Source organism: Marmota marmota, unplaced genomic scaffold (genome assembly GCF_001458135.2).
Source record: "Marmota marmota marmota unplaced genomic scaffold, marMar, whole genome shotgun sequence".
In the NCBI taxonomy this organism is placed as follows: Eukaryota; Metazoa; Chordata; class Mammalia; order Rodentia; family Sciuridae; genus Marmota; species Marmota marmota.
Window position 1 is genome coordinate 46,622,256 of NW_026000174.1, and position 19,351 is coordinate 46,641,606.

At 44.0% G+C, this 19,351-nt stretch overlaps 1 protein-coding gene across 9 annotated transcripts in view; it reads left to right on the plus strand.

Annotated features, from left to right (window-relative positions):
- Positions 1 to 4,965: 4,965 nt before the first annotated feature.
- Positions 4,966 to 19,351, plus strand: part of Prr5l (proline rich 5 like) — a 151,482-nt gene continuing 137,096 nt past the window's right edge. For 4 of the 9 annotated variants that reach the window (XM_048788607.1, XM_048788612.1, XM_048788609.1 and 1 more), the window contains exon 1: positions 4,966 to 5,144. The gene's annotated coding sequence lies outside the window, so the exon portion shown is untranslated. Of the gene's footprint in view, positions 5,145 to 18,503; positions 18,762 to 19,351 lie in introns of those variants that run through there. The other 5 variants (XM_048788608.1, XM_048788610.1, XM_048788611.1 and 2 more) reach the window with 2 other exon arrangements.

A 19,351-nucleotide genomic window follows, 5' to 3' on the forward strand; every position in this document is an offset into this window, starting at 1 on the left:
CCTACTCTGTTCTTGGTTACTCTCCTTATATCAAAGAAGACATTTGGCATTTGTTTTTTAGGGATTGGCTAGCTTCACTTAGCATAATCTGGGCTTTATAATCCAACCTAATTTCAATCTCAGTTCTACGCGTTATTGACTATATCATCAACAAATTGTTGAACTTCTATGAGCCTCAGTTTTCACATCTGTACAACAGTGTTGAAAAAACCTATTTCAGAGAGCACAGCTGAGTGACAGGTGCAGCCCCAGCTCTTCTTGCTCTCCTGAGCAGGTATGATGGGGTGAGGGCGTTTCCCTGGGCTACAGTCAGTGGCTGGCAGGGTCTGAAACCTTATACCATTCATGCCAAGTTGGTAGGGCAGCTCAGATTGCCAGTGCCATGTTGCATTTAAAATTTTGTCTGCAGTTCCTAAACCATAAGCATTATCTCAAGAAGAAACAGCAGAATATCAGAGTTTATGTCCATGATTTTTGTACCACTCTCTGGATTTAGCTAGACCAATTCAATTTTTTTCCAATTTTGAGTATAGAAAGCAGTGCTTACTTTCACTCATTTAGTAAACTTGCTATGAGCCAGGCTTCATTCTAGCTTATGTTGTATTTGTATATTATATTAAATATATATATATATATATATATATATATATATACATATGTACACTGATACACACACCATATTATTATTTCCCCCACTTTCAAATATAGGAAAATTGAGACATAGACATTTTAAGTAATTTGCCCAATGTCTCACAGATTAGCAGTAGGAGAGCTCAGATTTAAACTTGGGCAGTTTGTTAACCACCAAGCTATACATGTCTCCTTGTCTTCCCATAAATGAAAATGCAGGTTTCTTCTGTTTGGATGTCGGTACCCTCCTCAGTGGGCAAGAATAAGCTTGTACAATCATGTACAAGTTTTCCTGTATGGAAAACTTCATTTCACTTGGAGTATATGGAGTGGAATTTCTAGGTAATATGGTAACTCTGAGTTTAACTGTGTGTTAAACCAGTGATGTGGCAAGAGAAAATATTATGAGTGGAAGGAGGACTATGGGATTTGGAAGAATACTCAGGCTGGGTTCCTGGTTTTCATGTGCTCCTGGCAAGTTACTTCACCTCTCTGAACCAGAGTTTCCTCATCTGTAAAATGGAAACTACAATAAAATACCTTTTGGCCATTAGAGGGGGCTCAAGGATGACTTATACCCCGAATGGGGAAGAACTGTCAATTTTTTTTTTTTTTTTTTTTTTGTATCAGGGATTGAACCCAGGGGCACTTTATCAAGGAGACACATCCCAGCCCATTTTAAAAATATTTATTTAGTGACAGGTTCTTGCTGAGTTGCTTAGGGCCTTGCTAAGTTGATGAAGGTAGCTTTGAACTTGTGATCCAACTGCCTCAGCCTCCCAAGCCACTGGGATTACAGGTCTGTGCCACTGTGCCTGGCAGAACTATCTCTTTGGACACTCAGTTCTAGCCATTAGTAGCGATAAAGGGCAGAGCTTTCTTGTTGTGGGAAAGGGAGGAACTAAGGAGACCAACTATCCCAGTTTGCCCAGGAATTAGTGATTTTCTGGGATGCAGAACTTTGAGGTCTAACATTGAGACAGTGCTGGGGAAAGCAGGCCAGTTGGTTACCCTAATGTGATCCCGGAAACTTTAAGGGAAACCATCCTTTGGGAAAGGTTGTTCAGTTTTCTGCACTGAAACAGATGTGAAGAGAGGGATATGGCCATAGGATTTTTTCATAGAAAATGATTTAAGGTCAACAACTTAATTTTAATGTTTTTTGAAATAGCTTTATTGAGAACTGATTCACATACAATGTACCCCTCTTAAGTGTACAATTCAATGGGTTTAAGTACATTCACAGAGTTTTCTAACCACCAACGTGGGCATTTAGAACATGTTCATCACTCATGAAAGAAACACCATTCCCCTTAGACATCACTCCACCTCCTCCTCACAAGGTTCTCCATCACGCAGCCCTAGAGAACCACTAATCTACTTTCTGTCTCTATTCTGGACATGGCATAAAATTCCCATATTGTACTTGTTTCTTCCACTTAGCACGTTTTCAAGGTCCATCCATGTTGTAGCATGTGTCTGTATTTTATTGCTATTTGTGCTGCATGACATTTCCTTGCATGGATCTACCATATTTTTTTTTTTTTGTCTATCAGTGAACAGATTTTTCAGCCTTGGAATTATTATGAATACTGCTGTTATGAACAATCATGTACAAGTTTTCATGTGGGCATATACTTCATTTCACTTGGGGTATCTGGAATGGAATTTCTGGGTCATAGAGTAACTCTGTGTTGAACCTAGTGAAGAATTCTCAGATTGGTTTTCAAAATGACTGCACCATTCTGCATGGGCACCAGCAGTGTAGAAGGGTTTCAATTTCTCCATATCATTAAGAATGCTTATTATTATCAGTCTTCTTGAAGTTGGCCATTCTAGTGGGTGGCTCATTGTGAGCAATCTTGTCTTTAATTTGCATTTGCATAGCAAGTATACTCTGTCCTTTAGACTACTCATGTTAATTTGAATTGACGGTGGTTATGGGAACCTTATCCCCCATTTTCCATTCTCTCTTTGGTCCCGTTGCTAAATCCCAGCTGCCTTCATTATCAGAGAAATGACTGCAGGAGGTCGATTAGGCCAAATGGCCTGTGGTCCCTTAGGGAGAGCCTCCCCCACTGCATTTCTCTTTTCCTTACCCCCATCTCATAGACGAAGACGAAGGTGGACTGTGTTTTTGGTCTTAGGTCCCCTGTTCAGCTCGAGAAGCAGGTTTGAATTGGCCTAATGAGCTAACCAGATATCTTAGTCCATTTGGGCTGCCATGATCCAATACTATAGATGGCGTGGCTTATCCAACAGAAATTTATTGTTCACAGTATGGAGGCTAAGATGTGCAAGATCAAGAGATTAGCAGATTTGGTGTGATGAGGACCAATTCTTGGCTGAGAGATGGCACTTTCTGGCTGTGTCCTAACATGATCAAAGAGCTCAGGGAGCTCTCTTGGGTCTCTTTTATAGGGACTAATCCCATTCATGGGGGCTCTGCCCTCATGACCTTTCACTCCCAAGTGCCTCACCTCCTAATACCATCACTTTGGGGATTAGGATTTCAGCGTATGAATTTGGGAGCGGGTAGACACCGACACTCAGACCATATACCAGGAGACCCCAGGCATGTGTGGGACCAAAGCTGGGAATATCAACAGGGAGGTCCTGGTTCAGAAATGCCACTTGTGTCCACACCAGGCATCACAACTTGCCAGATCTGGGGCTCAGTCTGCATCAACAATGTCACATTTGGTGTACAGCATTTCAAAATTGGCAAATTTGAAATAAAAACCCAGACTTCTATTTTTTTCTTTAAAAATTGGCCAGCTCCTTCCCCCACCTGTTCCATTCTGTTCTCATCTCTTCATGTTGCAGCCATTCTCCAGAACAGAGTCCTCATTGTCCCCAGAAGACCGATGTGGACACCGAATCGCCCCAGTCCCCACTAATAAATGTTGTGCCCCAAATAAACCGTCTTCACACATTTGTCCCCGCCTCTTCCTCAAGAGTATCTGTTGGTGCTCAACTTTCCTTGAAGACACAAGGGAAGAGAATAAGACCGCGGTAGGCACAGGGCTGGATGTGGGTCCTGGGCTTCCTGCCATCTCCGTATCACCTCCTCATGAGTCTGTGCAAGTTGCCGATGTAACATGGGTATCTAATTTGTTATCCATAGCTGTTTGTTCACTGTTTATGAACCAAGCACTGTTCTAAGAGTGATGCATGTATTAATTACCTCATTTAATCCACACAGTACCAATTTACAAACAGGAAATAATCCCAGTTTACAAATAGGAAACCAAGACTCAGAGAACAAGCTCATTTATAATCCATGGGAAATAGTGCCAGAGCAAGGTTTGGAAGACAGGAGTAACTAGATTCATTAAGTCCCTTATGGGGGCTTAATGGGTGGAACCATGTGGTGATTGATCTGGCCTTATCAGCTGCTACTAAATGCCTCATGGCTGGGGATTGGTCCTGGCCAGATGCCCCATGGAAAAAAGCCAGGGGTTGGAGTATATGATTGCTTTAGTTTGTGTCTGGAATGTCCTCCAAAGGCTCACCTGTTGAAGGCCTTTTCCAGGTGGTGGCACTGTTGGGAGGTGGTAGAAACTGTAGGAGGTAGGGCATGGGTGGAGGAAGGAGGGCACAGGGGGACCTGTCCTTGAAAGGTATGTATTGTCCCTGGGCTTGCTCTGTCTCTCTCTCCTATTTGCCAACAGGTGAGCCACTTTTCTCAGCCACTCTCTTCTGCCATGATGTTGTGCCTCACCATGGGCCCACAAACAATGAAACCCTGTGACCATGGACTGAAATAGTAAAAAATAATTCTTTTCTACTTTAAATTGATTTTCTCAGGTGTTTTGTTATAGGATGAAAAGCTGATGAACACAATGACATATGTTTGTGGGGAGATGATGCCTTATGATTCTTTTCAGCTCTAACTTGTGTTAAATCTCTAAAGCTGGAGAGGAGAGTGACAATTTGGGCTTTATCCTGTACGGAAAAATGGCACCCAGGCAGTTGGTTGCTACTAAGGGACTGCCTCTGTTCCCCAGCACAGAGCACCATGGGCTGAATGTCCCAGTCTCCTCTCCCAGCTCTGGTTGGCCTGGTTGCTGTGATCAGTGAAGTCTGGGGCGCATCACATGGAGGAAGGCGCTGTGGCCTTGTTTCTCGTTCCAGGTCCCCAGGAGCAACACAGAAGCAGCTGGTGACACAACAGCATTGTCCTCGAACACAGAGGTCCCCTTTGTTTCCCCAGTACACAGAGCAGTGGCTGTAACAATGGCCTTGAATGGCACTTTACCCTCCTTTCTCCAACGTTACACTGTTTTTCAGTTCTGGAATTGGCGAAACAATGACTTCCTGCAGGGGTATCAGCTTTTTAAATTTTCCATTTGCTTCTCCATCAGTCTTCAGGCCCTGGGTCGGTGAGGGGTGAACCAGGCCCAGAGAGAGCTGGGCCCCTGGAAATGTCACCTTCTCAGAAGGCTGGAAAGCTATGCTATCTGCTCTGCCTTGCAGGGTAGGATCCGCCCTGGAGGAAGGAACCAGACCAGGTAACACAAGAGAGCTGGGGGTTGGGGGTGGCCTCAGAGGGCACTACAGGTAATGGCAGAGGGTCTGGCCCAAAGAGGATGGGTTTCTGGGTTCAAGACTCTTATTTGCTTGAGAGCCACTGTCTGCTGGTAAACAAACAAACAAGCAAAAGCAACTGAGGTCCAGTTTTGCAGATTAGGGACATAGAGCCAGCCTGCTGTATCCACGGGCTCCACATCTGAGAAAGTATTTGAAAAATAAGTTGCCTCTGTACTGACATATATGGATTTGTTTTTCTTTGTCACTATTTGCTAAGCAACAAAGTATAGCAACTATTTACATGGATTTTGTATTGTATTCATTATCAGAAGTAAGATTTAAAGCAAAGGAAAGAGTGTGGGTAGGTGATATGCAAATACTACGCCATTTTAAAAATAAGGCACCTGAGCATCCTCAGAGCCTGGTGTCAGCAGGGGTCCTAGAACCAGTCCCCAGTGGCTAACAAGGGATGACTGTCTTCTGCTTCTTTGATCACCATCCAATGCCTGTGATATATTTGAGTGAGTATTGCATCTGTGTAAATACTACTACATTATCTCAGTGCATTAATAGCAGTAACTGCAAACACTTAAACCACGTGCCTCACATTCTTGCTGGATCCAAGTCTGGGCAGTCTGGCTCTAGAATCCATGCTTTCCATCACCAGGCACCTCGTTATAATGTTCTTTACAACCTCGTGCTGAGAAGCCAACATCGTCACGAGGTTTCACTTTGAGAGGCAGTGAAGTACAACGACACTGAGCGTATGGAGCCCCTTGTCCTGTGCCAAGGTTCTAAATGCTTTTGCATCTATTTCCTCATCTGCTCTCCACAATAACCCTATAAGATGAGTTCTTTATTACCCCTATTTTATAGATGAGGAAATGCAAGTACAGAGAACTTAAGTCATGTACCCAAGATTGCACAGATGTGAAGTGACACAGCCAGATTTGAACTCGGTTTTCTTTGGCGTATTATGTGAACCAAGGCCTGCCCAGCACTGCTGACCGGGAGTTTGTTGTGGTTTTCTCTGAGTCATGGGGTAGAGAGGGTGGTGTTCAGTCCCTGGATTTGTGGAACATCTGTACTGGAGTTGTCGGCTCAAAGAATGCAGAAGCTGTTAAACGACTTGTCTTCTGTCATCAGCTTTTGTCCTGCTCAAAGAGGATGGGATTGCTTACTGGTGACAGTGAGGGAATTTTTAAATGGTAATGATTGCTTATTAAATGGGGTCTGTTACTTTTCCAGAGACTGGTCCAAACTGCTACACATGAAAGAGGACTTATGTTAAATAATTAGGACTCCTGGAGTGTGTTCTGGGATTCAGCGTTCTTTTTGTCTTTTTCCTGTCCTTAATCTTTTGGGGGGACACTTCTTCACTCTTCTCATGCTCTTCGATGAAAATTAAGTCAGGTCTGTGACCCTTCTGGCTGACCTCCAGGAATCAAAATATGTTAGTTGCTTCTAGTTCCAACACTGCCTCAGTTCAACAATTGCTATGCCCGGCCTTAAGGTCAAAGTCAGACTTTACACTTCGTTTCAGTGCAGACTCCGTCTGTCCTCCAACGGAGCAGCATGCTGGGAAGGGGCCTGGGATTCCCTTCTCATTAATACTTTGGTGTGATAGTCAGCTTTCTGTCACTGTGACAAAACGCATGAGAAAATCATTTTTCAAGGAGGAAATACATATTTTGGCTCATGATTTCAAGGTTTTTTTTACCATGGTCACTTGGTCCTGTCACTTGTGAGCCTGTGGGGAAGCAATAGTGTGTCATAGTGGAATCACATGGTGGAAGAAACCCCATAGCATCTTGGGAAGCAAAAAGAGAGAGAGGGAGAGGCCAGGGTCCCAATGTCCCCTTCATGGGCACAGCCTAGTGACATAATTTCTTCCATTAGACCCCACCTCCTAATGGTTCTGCTGCCACCAAGCCTTTAGTGTCCGGGTTTTGGGGGGACGTTTAAGATCTAAACCACACTGTGGTAGGCTGGCATCTGCTGCCTGGACCTGGTGGATGTTTAAACCCACTGCTTTAACTCTTGGCACGAATTTGTGGATACTTCAGAGACAGCCTTCCTTCCTCATCTTTGGGGGTCTCTGGACAGCTAGTCCCTTGAAACTGAATGCCTAAGACCTTTGTTGGTTCCCGGGCTTCAGAGAGGTGCAGTATTAGTTTGCCAGGGATGCTATAACAAAATCCCACAGACTCGGTGGCTTCAATTACAAAAATTGACTTTCTTACAGTTTTGGAGACTAGAAGTCCAAGATCAAGAGGACAGCTGCTGACAGTGGCCTGACTCCTTGGCTTGCAGGTGGCTGCCTTCTTGCTGTGGCCTCAAATGGTCTTTCCTCTGGGTGTGCTCATCCCTTGGGGCTCTCTCTGTGTTAAAATTTCTAGTCATATTAGATCAGGGTCCACCCTAAAGGCCTCATTCTAACCTCATCATCTTTAAAACCCTTTCCCCTGCCAAATGTAGTCATGTTCGGAGGTGCTGGGGAAAGACTTCAACATGGAAAACTGAACCCATACTAGGTTGAATTGTCAGCTACTTTCAGCAGAAAAAAGACATGTTGTTCTCACTGCTTGAATCTTGTCATCTGAAACTGCTGTAATATGTAGGTCATGGCTGTACCCTCAGTTGACGTGGAAAACACAGTCGAACACAATCGAACCCTGGCCCCTGCCCCAACCCACGGAGCCTTCCGAGACAGCCTTCCTTCCTCACCTTTGGGGATCTGGGAACAGCTAGTCCCTTGGAGCTCAGAGTGTGATGACTGTACACCTGTCTGTTCCACCACAAGCCCTTGATCCTTGGGACTTCTCCGAGGGCTCATCCAGGATGAAAAATTAAACAAATATTGAAAAATGATAGAAACAAAAGTGCATGGCTGTGTCCTTCTAATACTCATTGATTTTTTTAAGATCTTCTCAGGCGTGAAAACAAGATTCATGGCTGGCATCTTGACCCTGGATTCCCGCTTGCTGGGACATGCTTTATTGATCAGGTGGGCGTGCCCAGCAGCAGGAGTGGGCGTGCCCAGCAGCAGGAGGGGTCCTGCCTGCCCCTCTGGATAACCAAGCCCCAGAGACGGAGCTGGGCTGGCAGCCAGGCATCCACTTGAAATGAGGAACCCCAGAGCCCCAGAGGGTCCTCACGGCATCCGTGGAAGCCATGGAGGCCACTTTTCAGCTTCATACTGACTCCCCAGGGGGTCTCACTTTTTTCTTGCTGAAGGCCCCAGAATTCCTGGATTTTTTTCTTCAGCATCAGAAATAATAGAATGACAGCACAACTTCATGCTTAGAAGACATGGGTCTTCAGAGGGAAACATGGGTTCTTATGCATATTCTTCTGTCTTCCATTCCTCTCTCGAAAGGAATTTTTCATTGAACAACAGATATTTACTCAGCTACTATTATGTGCTACATCCTATGTGAGGGGTTGGCGATAAAGCCATACACACAATAACAAAAGCTGTTGCTCTCCTGAAGTTTTACGTTCTAGAGCATACTGTGTGAGCAATTTGATATGTAACCTTCCGATCTATCTATCTATCATCTAAACACAAACAGTTCCATGCTGCACATGTGATTCTGTGTCTTTTTCACCAACAATATTTTGGAGTTCATTTCATGTCAGCATGTATAGACCTTCCCCGGTCTTTGATGGTAGTCCCCTGTAGGATAATCTCCTGCTGGGAAATATCCAGTTCTAATATTTATTTTCACCAACAGTGCTGTAGCAACTTCCTTCTGCATACACTGTTGTACACACAAGTCTGTACACCTACCAAGTCATGATGTGTAAATTAACATCCTCTCTGTGCCACAGTTTCCTCATCTGTGCCATGGAAGTGACACCAACACTTCTCTGTAGCCGTCAGGGAAATGCAAATCAAAACCACAATGAGACAGTGCTTCACACCCACTGGGATAGATACAATAAAGCAATCAAACAAATAATAAATGTGGATGAGGATATATGAATTGAAAACTTTGTACTCTGATGATGGGAATGTGAAATGGTGTGCCACTTTGGAAGATTAGTCTGGTATTTCCTCAAAAGGTTAAATGGAAAGTTAAAATTTAACCCAGCAATTTCACTCCCAGGTGTATTCCCAAGAGAGAAGAAAATATATGTCCACCTAAAAGTTAGTTTAGGAATGTTCATAGCAGTGTATTTAAAGAGCCAAAAGATGAAAACAATCCAAATGTCTATCATCCTAATGAATGGATGAACACAGAATGTGGTATGTCCATACATCAGAATATTATTCAGCATTAAAGAGATAGGCAGTAATGATAGATACTACAGTAGGGATGATCTTTGATAACATTATATTAAGTGAAAGAAGCCAGTCAGAAGAGACCATGTGTGTATAAACACATGTATGTATGTATGTGCCTACACACACACACACACACCCATTTATGTGAGGTGTTCAAACTAGGCAAATGTACAAGGCCAGAAAGTAGAGAAGTAGTTGCCAGAATCTTGTAGACCAGGGAGAAAATAAGGAGTGACTACTTATGGGTATAGTATTTCTCTTGGGGGTGATAGAAATATTTTTAAAAATAGCTGTAGTGATGAGTGGTCATATCTGAGAATATACTTAAAACCACTGCATTGTATGCCTTAAACAGCTGCATTTTATGATAGGTGCTAAGGTCTGAATGTTTGTGCCCCTGCCCCCCAGATTCACATGTTGAAGCCTAATCACTGCTGTGACAATGTTAGAAAGTGGGACATTGGGAGGGGACTAGTGCATGATGGCGGAACCCCTGTGAATGGGATTGATACCCTTGAAAAGAAGCTCTAGTCAGCTTTCTTGTCTCCTTTGCCATGTGAGGACACAGCAAGATGGCACCTTCCAAGAACTAGAAAGGTGGGCCTTCACCAGACAGCAAGTCCCTGAAATTTCCAAACCTTTGATCTAGGATTTCCTAGATTCCAAAACTATAAGAAGTGACTATCTGTTCTACATAAGTCACTTGGTTTGTGGTGTTTTGTTATAGTAGCTAAAACAGACTGAGTGTGTGAATTATATCTCAAAAAAATTAATAGGGTTACTTTGAGGAATGAACAAAGGATAGACATGAAGTGGTAGAACGGCACCCAGCATTGTGTAAACTGTACCGATGTGGCATGATTTTTGTTATTGCTTCCAGAGCATGACTTCCTATAAGCAGAGTTGCTAAGAAGCCTAACAACAGGTATTCCGTTCAAAGATCCTACAAAGTTGCCTTAAAAAAAAAAAAAACTTTATCAACTCACCCTCTTTATGATGTAGTACATGAAGGTACCCATTTTCTCTCTCTCCTTTTCCTTCTCAAATCATCCACAGCCAAGAAAAACTGGGATAATATACACTAGAATTCACAGTAGTTTCTTTGGATCATGAAATCAGGTGTGAACTTTCGTTTCCTTTTCCTGTACACTTGTCTGTATTTTCTCATATTACTAAAAAAGAATATATAATCAGTGTGTAATATTTGAAAAATACAAGCACCCTCCATCTGTCTTCCCCTGGAGGCTCCCAATTCTCGAAGCCTTGGTGGTTAGAATAGGAGACCCTTTACTTATTGGTGCACCTCAAACAAAGTCATGGGCCCTTCCTGTTTATGTTTTGTTGCAAACTTCTAGAAGAAACAGCCAGGGGGCGACAGATAAACACAGGGGAAAGACAGTTATTGTCCTAGGTCCCAAACCACTGTAATAAAAACATACCTGTGAGTAATCACACCCCCACCAGCTGCCAGACCCCTCAAGTTTGCAAATGCTTCCTATGCAGGGTCCCAACATCTGTATGACATGGATACGGTGCAAAAAAAAAGGAGTTAAAGAAATTAAGTGACTTACCCAAAGTAAGTAAGCGGCCCAGGGAGGTATCTTAAAGATGCCTTAGTCAAGCCTTTCAAACAAGGGTATCTTATTACCTCATGTAAAAGTGAGGTCACGGGTAGGGCAAGCTTCAGGGGAGGCTGCTTCAAAAGCTGAGTCCTCAGGATGCCAGATCTTTCCATCTGTGTACTCTGCAGTCTTCCTGTTGCTTTCATCGTCAGACAGCAATAGAGTTCTAGCAATGACAGAAAAACATGGCTAGGCCCAGCGGGGAGGTATGCGATGGTTTGTCCCTAGAGCTTTCTCCTTGGAGTGAGGAAATGGTTTCTGGAAGCCCCTTCCCCACTTTCTGGCAGACATTTCTCACAGACACACTGGAGGTCCCATTGGCCCATCCTAGGTCACTATACAACTTGGGAACCAACCACTGACTGGAGTGGGAATGGAATTAGCTCTGGGCCAACGAGACCAGTCTCTGAGGTTTGTCATGGATCATTGTCCCCTGAGGAGGGGAGCTCCCTGAGCAAAACTGAGATTCTATTTGGAAGGGAGAAGGGAGAAGAGGAGTTGGGTGGGGAAACCAACAGTGTCTGGCGTCAGGGGACATTGTCAAACTCCTGAGTCTGTACTCCTGGTGGCTGCACTGCTCTGCGTCTTGGATGAGTCTCCCTCCCTGTGCCACAGGGTGATTAATGAGTGTGGAGCTTGTACATCACCCACACCTGCCCCTTCTCTGTTAGTGGTCCAATCCCCTATGAAGCAGGTGGGGGTCTGAAGGTCTGACTTGGGCACATCCTGAGGAGTGGAGTAGTTATTTTTTAAAGACATACCAACATCAGTTTAAAAAACAACTACTCCACTCCTCCATTCCCCTCGGGAGAAGTCCCTTTGTGGTGATCTCTTTCTGGCAGGACTGACTTGTTAATAGAACCCCGTTTTAGATTTAAAGAACTTTGGAAAGATGAGCTGGACCTTCCTTCACAAGAAGGTCATTCTTAGCAGACATGATGGACTGGAGGATCACTGGGCAAATCTTTGTCTCATCTCCTTCCTCTTTGGGGCAGGTGGACTTTGGGCTTGGAAATTGACTTGCTTTGGCCAATAGAATGAGTGGCTGTGACTCTATCAGAGGCTGTAAATATCGCTGACACAGTTTGGCTTGTCCCTGTGCTTTTATGTCACAAGTCTTCATTTTGCAGCAGCTTTGCAGCAATAGCTGACTGATATTTTGGGGTATTGTCTAAAAGGATATTGGTAGTGTGGATGTGTAGGACAAGCTGTGTTAAAGGAGCTTCTGGAACAGAAAGTATTGACAGCAGCTCAGGGAGGAAATGAACTGTAGATGTTTGGGTGAGTTTCTTGAAACAACCCAAATTCTAGGAACTTTCTATAAAACAGTTCTCTGACCTATTATCACCAAAACAAACTTCATGGCCAAGAAATTGCCACACCCTGAGTTTCTTCATTAATACCGAAATGTAGTGTAATGTGGAGGAAAGTGTGCCGGGATGTGATGTGAGGTTGGACCGCACTTCCATACCATGGTTCTGCTGGTGTCTGGTCTGTGACTTTGAGCAAGTCACTTAATCTCTTTGAAACTCACCTTCCTCACCTGCAAGGGAGGGTTGGTTCTAAGAATAAAATGATCACGTATATGTTGGTTGTCAAACTGTGGATTTAGTGGATGGGATTTCTTTCCAGACAAAGTCAATGTAGAAAGTTGGTAACTGAATGCTACAGTCAGTTTAAGTCTTCATCCTTTGGCACCAAGATTTTAATTGTAGGCTTCCTATTCAGAGCCCTTAGGGTTCCCTGCAGCCTAGTTTGAAAATCCCTGATACAGTGAAGTCACTCTACAAATGTAGATGGTGATGACAGTGGTGTATGATGTCCAAGTCTCCTACCCGGTTTCCTTGGCTTCCCTTCTTCCTAGATCCCTCACTGACCATACTCTGAAAGTCACAATTAAAGATTTTGGGTGCCTATGTTTGGGCTCAGTTTAAAGTTTAAAATAAGGTCTAAGAGACTCAACCAGTCATCTTTTTGTTTATTCAGTTGTGAGATGTCTCCAAGTGTCAATACCATCATCCATGATTACCCTTTAGTTGTGTGGTGGTACTTTGACACCAAGTCTCTATTTGAGCATAGCCATTTACCACCCTAATCTGTAAGTCTGTGTCCTCTCCAAGCACACATCATCGACCTGGGGCCCAACACGATGTTGGACTCCTTCACTCTTAGGTGCTGCACACGTACCCCAATCCCTGTCTCCTCAAGGGCATTGTCAGTGCACACATCTCTCTGACAGTATAACAGTAAGTGCAATCAGTTGTTACGAAAATAGATTCTACCTTTCGATCCTAATTTGGCAGCATGTCTACAAAGGGCTCCCATGTGTCCAGCCCGTTCGTTCCATTGGAACCACTCCTAAGGGGCTTTCATCTTTTAAACTCATTCCCCTGGGCCTTATGAGCCATTTCTGGTTTAATAAGAATGAGCCCATCAGCATCTACCCAGAGAGAATTAAGTGGAGATGGAGTGAAGTGCTTTGGTAAGGTCTTCCCCAGGAATAGACCCTGAGACAAAAATCAAGTGCAAGCAATTATTTGGAAGAGTTATAAATGTAGGCAAGTGAAATAGGTGAGGGTCCCAGCTCATGTGTCAATGTGTTGTCAAGAAAATGTGTTATCAATATGTGTTGTCAAGAAAATTGCCCCTCCCATGGATGACGGCAGTTAAATCCTTCTAGGGATCCCTGGGAACCAACATGGAACCCGCACCTCAGAGTCATCTCACCCAAGAAGAGAGGGAGCTGGAGCATTTACACACCAACTTCTTTTGGCATGAGTGGAAAATGCTTCTGGGGTGAAAATCCCCTGGCTTTTCTATTCTTCCTCATGCATGGGCATAATGCACCCTGGTGGCCAGGGAATGCCCTTAGAGGAAGAAATGTACCGCTATGGAAAGTCCTGAGGGGAGAATGGGCAAGGCACTGAGAGAACCTGTGACAGTCCACCCTGGCACCGATCAGATCTCCTCATGTCCTCTTCTGAACCCATTCTCTTCTGTCACTGATGCTTCAAGGTGATGACCAAACAATTCCTTTGAGGTAAACCAAGGGACTAAAAATAGTGAATTCATGTTAAATTTGTATCTTTTTTTTTTTCATTTCCTGTCTCTTTACTTATCCACATTTTTATCAGTAATTTATACATAATAGTGGGATTTCTTTGTTGAAGGAGGCCCCAGCAGAGGGGTGGAGAAGCCCGAGTAGGCAAAGAAAGATTGCTAAATGCCACATTATCAAGCAAGTTACCCAAATGTGCGTAGTTCTGCCGGGGAACTCTGGAAAAAGACCTACCATATCCATTCCCCAGTGGCAATGCAGACAGGTTATTTATTTATACCGGCTTTGGCCAGTCATTGGTTGAAGGGCACTAAGGTGGTAGTAGTGATGGTGTTAATCGCTGGACACTTCCAGCTTGCATTGAACATGGGCAGAGTGGACATTGGGTAGTTGAAGACAGCTCCTAGGTGATGAGATCTAGATACTGGTCATTGAAAGACAGGCTGATGTGCCCTGCCCTGGTACCACCCGAGAGGATATGGGCAGGGAACCAACAGTATCACTTACACTGAGAAAGAGAAGGAGAAGGGAGCTCTGAAAGCAACAATTGAGTTTAGGGAAGGCCCAGCTGTCGGGACAAGGTTAAGGGCTTTAAGAGTTTCCTGACTCATTTTGTTTAGGGCTAGTCCCCTCCTCAGGTGTGGCTGCTTGGCATTTCTCTTTTTAGTGCATATCTTAAATAGGCAGGAAAAGAAACACATACCCTGTTTTGGTGATGTAGCTAACACCAAGAAGACATCTTTGCAACTTCAGGCATGCATCTCTGTCTTGGATGGGGCAGGGCTGGGAAGTAAATATCTTAGTGGAGAGGCCTGTTGCTTAGCCCCTAATGGGCCCAGCCAGAGAAGCATAAACTTCTCTGCTGGACCCCCTTTTGAGGTGGTAGGCTATGTTGGGTGGAATTTTATATTGCCTTAGTAAATCCTCTGAAGTTAAAATAAAAGATCTAGGGAGGATTTATTATTTTTATGAAAGTTCTAGGGCATTAAGAACCACAGTTCTATATATAGATGACCTTGTTTAGGATTTTGCTTTTTTTTTCTGGGCTGAGGAGAAATGGGATCTTTGGGTGAAAATGGACATGGCAGTCTCTCCGGGTAGCTTTTAGTGGTGGATAGTGATGGGTACCCATTCATCTCCCTCCTTCTCTCTGTTTTCCAGTCAATTGAGATATAGACATAAGAAGACAAAATATCAAGAATAGTAAATGATCAGAAACCACCTGGATGCTTATTAATAAGGGGAAAATTTTAAAAATTGTGGTACTTCCATAAGTTGGAATACCATGTAGCTATAAAAAAGAGAACGAAGATACTCTCCCTGAGAATTGACAGGGAAAGAGCACCAAGAAAATGATCAGGAGTGGGGGGATGTCCTATGTATACACCTAGTTTGGAAGGAATCACCATAAAATGCCACTAGGGCTTGAGGGTGGGAACAAGGTAGACGGGACCTTGAGAAGGAGGGGACTTTTGACTGAATACCACTTTCTGGAAACATGCAAGTATGTTGCTGCATATATCTACAGATCTTGAAAAGACTCAAAGAGGGGAAAACAGAAGAGGATGGCTTAACATAGTTCCTTTGCTCCTCATGCCCAAAGTTACCCGGATGTCTTTTATTGTGATGTTGGGAAAGGGAGAAGGAAAGGGGTAGAGAGGAAGAGCTAAGAGGGTACCAGTGGGAGGTCAGAGGTGGGGTGCTCTCTCTGCAGGTGGAGATCGCCATCTGCATCTGCTAAACACATCATTGGTGTGCTCACCACATCACACTCAACATATGTGCTTTACACCAAGAAGGGGCTCGGAAAGATGCGGCTGAGGTCTGAGCCAGTCTGCTGTTGTACCATCTGTCTGGTCAGTCCCTTTATTGCCACCCCCTTGGGAGGCCAGGCAGGGCGATGGGTACAAGCATGGATCCCTGAGTCAGCTCAAGCCCTGGCTCTGTGGCTTGCTGGCTACAGGGCTTGAGTACCTAATGCATCTTCTTTAAGCCTCAGTTTTCTCACTCGTTAACACAGAAATAACACTAGTGCTCATCCTTCTCTGTTAGGAAGTGCACCAGAGTACACAGGACAATGTCAGGTCCATCATAGATGCCCAGTAGATTTTAGTGCTTATTTATTACTTGAGTAGTAATTTCTGTGGACCAAAGTACAGACCCTGACTCTTTACACTTAGGATGTACCTGGTCTATGGTCTCTCCACGGAAGCAGGCCAACCTGCCCTTGCTGACCCCCTGGCTGACCTAACAGTGACATTTCTATTTCAGCCTCTGAGGGCTCAGTGAGGGGATCTCCAAAGGAGCTCTTCTGCTGGCAGATGTGTCCTGCGGGATTCCAGAGGCAATGCCAGATGTTGGTGTGCAGCTATGCTCACAGATCACCCTGACAGTGTGTATTCCCTGCATAATTGCTAAATAAATGGCTTAACATTTGCAAAAATGGCTCTAAAAGTTAATGATTCTTCTAAGAGGAGAAATCTCTTCCCACCTCCAACCACACCAGATTGCTGGCTCTCAGTCCTCTCTGCCTTATGGAAAGACGCCATGGGCCCAGATTCCAACCCAATCAAGCAATTTACTTGGAATTCCATTTATGATGATTGTATCTTGGTTGAGACAAGCAAGAGTAAAGCTGGTATTGGCCGGATTACTGGGGGATTCTCCAATCTTACTGCTGTTATGTGTTTACTGTGTTGAGAAAGTAGTTGTAGGCTGCACCAATATGCAGGGTTCAAAGAGTTCAAGGAGAGTTTTTCAAGTTTTATAAATGTTGCACATAAAATCTGGGTGTGTGGTGTGCACCTGTAGTCCCAGCTACTTGGAGGCTGAGGGAAGAGGGTTGCTTCAGCCCAGGATTCAAGGCCAGCCTGGGCAACACAGAAAGAGCCTGTCTAAAAGGGGGGAGAAGGAGGAGAGGGAGGGAGACGGGGAAGGGAAGGGGGAGGGGAAAGTAAGTTTAATACACCAAGGAAGGTTCTATCCTGGTCCCTGTGTTCTGGCCAGAGACATGCTTTTCTGCGCTGTGTAAACAAAATGACTGTCTCCTTTGGAAGTAGCAGATGAGCCAATGACAAGCAAGCCTATTCTTCAGATGTGATCAGGCAGGGGAGGCAGAGAGGCACCAATAAGGCAGACAGGGACCCAATAAGTCCAAGCTCATCTCCAGTGTCTTTTCCTGTTAGAAAAATACAAAGACCTCTCAGAACAGGGGTCCAGGAGAAGCCAAGCTGTAGCCTTCATCTGCTTTGTCAGTCAGATCTGCCTTGAGGAGGAAGAAGGGGAAGTAGGGGAAGGGAGGGGAAGATGCTGTGATTACTGCTGTTCCGAGTTCTCCTTCGTCCACTCCACACCCACAGCATGGACCGGACAGGGGTGTGTCACGGTACAGACTGTGGCCCCCAAAGCCGTGTTGCCTGAGTTCAAGCCCCAGCTATGCTCTTTATAAGCAGTGTTGTGGTTTCTTTTTTGGAGGAAAAAGATTTTTTTAAAAAAATTACAATTATTAGTGCATATTAATTATACAAAACAATGGGATTCATTGTGACAATGTCATTCATGCATATAATGCATGATCTGATCATAGCCACCTCTTTGGCCCCTCCCTCTCCTCCAGTCACTTTTCTCTTGCCTAACAGTCGCTCTTCTATTTTTTTTTAGATTCCACATATGAGAGAGAACATATGGTACTTATTTTTTGAGACTGGCTTATCTTACTTAATATGACGATTCAGTGCCACCCCTTTTCCCGCAAATGATATGATTTCATTCTTTTTTATGGCTAAATAATATTTCATAGTGTGTATATACCACATTTTCTTTAGCAGTCTGTGTGGTTGGACTGCAATTTCCTTTCTATAAAATGGTGATCATAACAGCACCTGCTTGGAAATGAGATTGTGAGGGTTAGATGAGCTCTTACAGGTAAATTCCCAGTTCATACTAAGAAGTACAGAAGGTTCATTTCAAATAACCAGAAAAGAGTCCTTTTTTGTTTTTTAAATTATCTTTTAAGTTAAAAGAGTACTGAATTTTTAAGTATTGAAGAGTTTTTAATTCAGTGGAATCAAGTAGTTGGCATGAAGGGGCTGAAGTAAGTTCCCTGTAAATTACTTATGTAACTTGGACAAGAGGCTAGTGGGTCACCCAAGCCTGGGCTCCTGCACCCACACGAGCAGTCTCTGGTTCTGCCTCACGGCTGTCCAGATCTAAGGCAACTCACTAAAAGTCACCCTCAGACAATGTCACACATCCGTGGGCAAGAGGGACCTCACTTGCAGCATTCTGGGGAGTTGGGAGGAAGGGACAGAGAGGGGGTATACTGCAGGCGAGCGCAGGAGCACAGGGTCGAATTGCTCACCACTGCAAACACTTGAGCATCTCCCGGGATCCCTTCTCTCCCAAGCCCCACTTGGCTGTGCTCTGAGGGTTTCCCTCCACGCCCTTTCCCCCGAGTCAGCTGAGCAGCTGGCCCTGCCCCAGCTCTGAGTCCCAGTCTTGCTCCACCCAACCCTCAGAACCTCCGCAGCCCAAGGTAGACAACACTCATGGGTGCCTAAGAGGGGGCCTCAAAGCGCCTGCAGACATCCTAAGCGCCTACTGTTATTTACTAACTCTGCAAGCTCGGGTAAGTTGTTTTACCTCTCTGAGTCTCAGATCAGTCGTCCAAAAAAAGTACTGTTATTAAGTTATTCGGAAGACAAAGTAAAATCATGTCCAGAAAAGAGAGCAGTTCCTGGCATATAATAGGTCTGTAATGCCTGCTTTGTGAATAAATAAGTAGCCCAATCCCTCATGTAAATGGGATTTCTGCTAGTAGAAAATGGGTTTTGGTAACTTTTTATGATATAAGACACCATGGGGTATAAAAGAATGAAGAGAGAGGGATGGAGACGGTGTTGGGAACTTCTACAACCAACTTTATCACTCTAAGTGTTAATTTCCTCCATCATAAAATGGGGATAATAACAGTACTTATTTATAGCTAGTAGGAAAATTAAATGAGATAGTGCATGTAATAACAGAGCCTGATCCAATTGGAGACTTTAAAAAACCTTAGCCACTATTCAAAGTTTATGCACTGAGTTGAACTATTAGAATATGAAAGTAAATTTTTCTTCTTTCCTGGTATAAAATTCAAGTTCACAAGATTTAGATGTATTTAAGAAATCCTCATATTATTTTAGTAAAGGCTTTAGTCAAGGCAGAAATTATTTA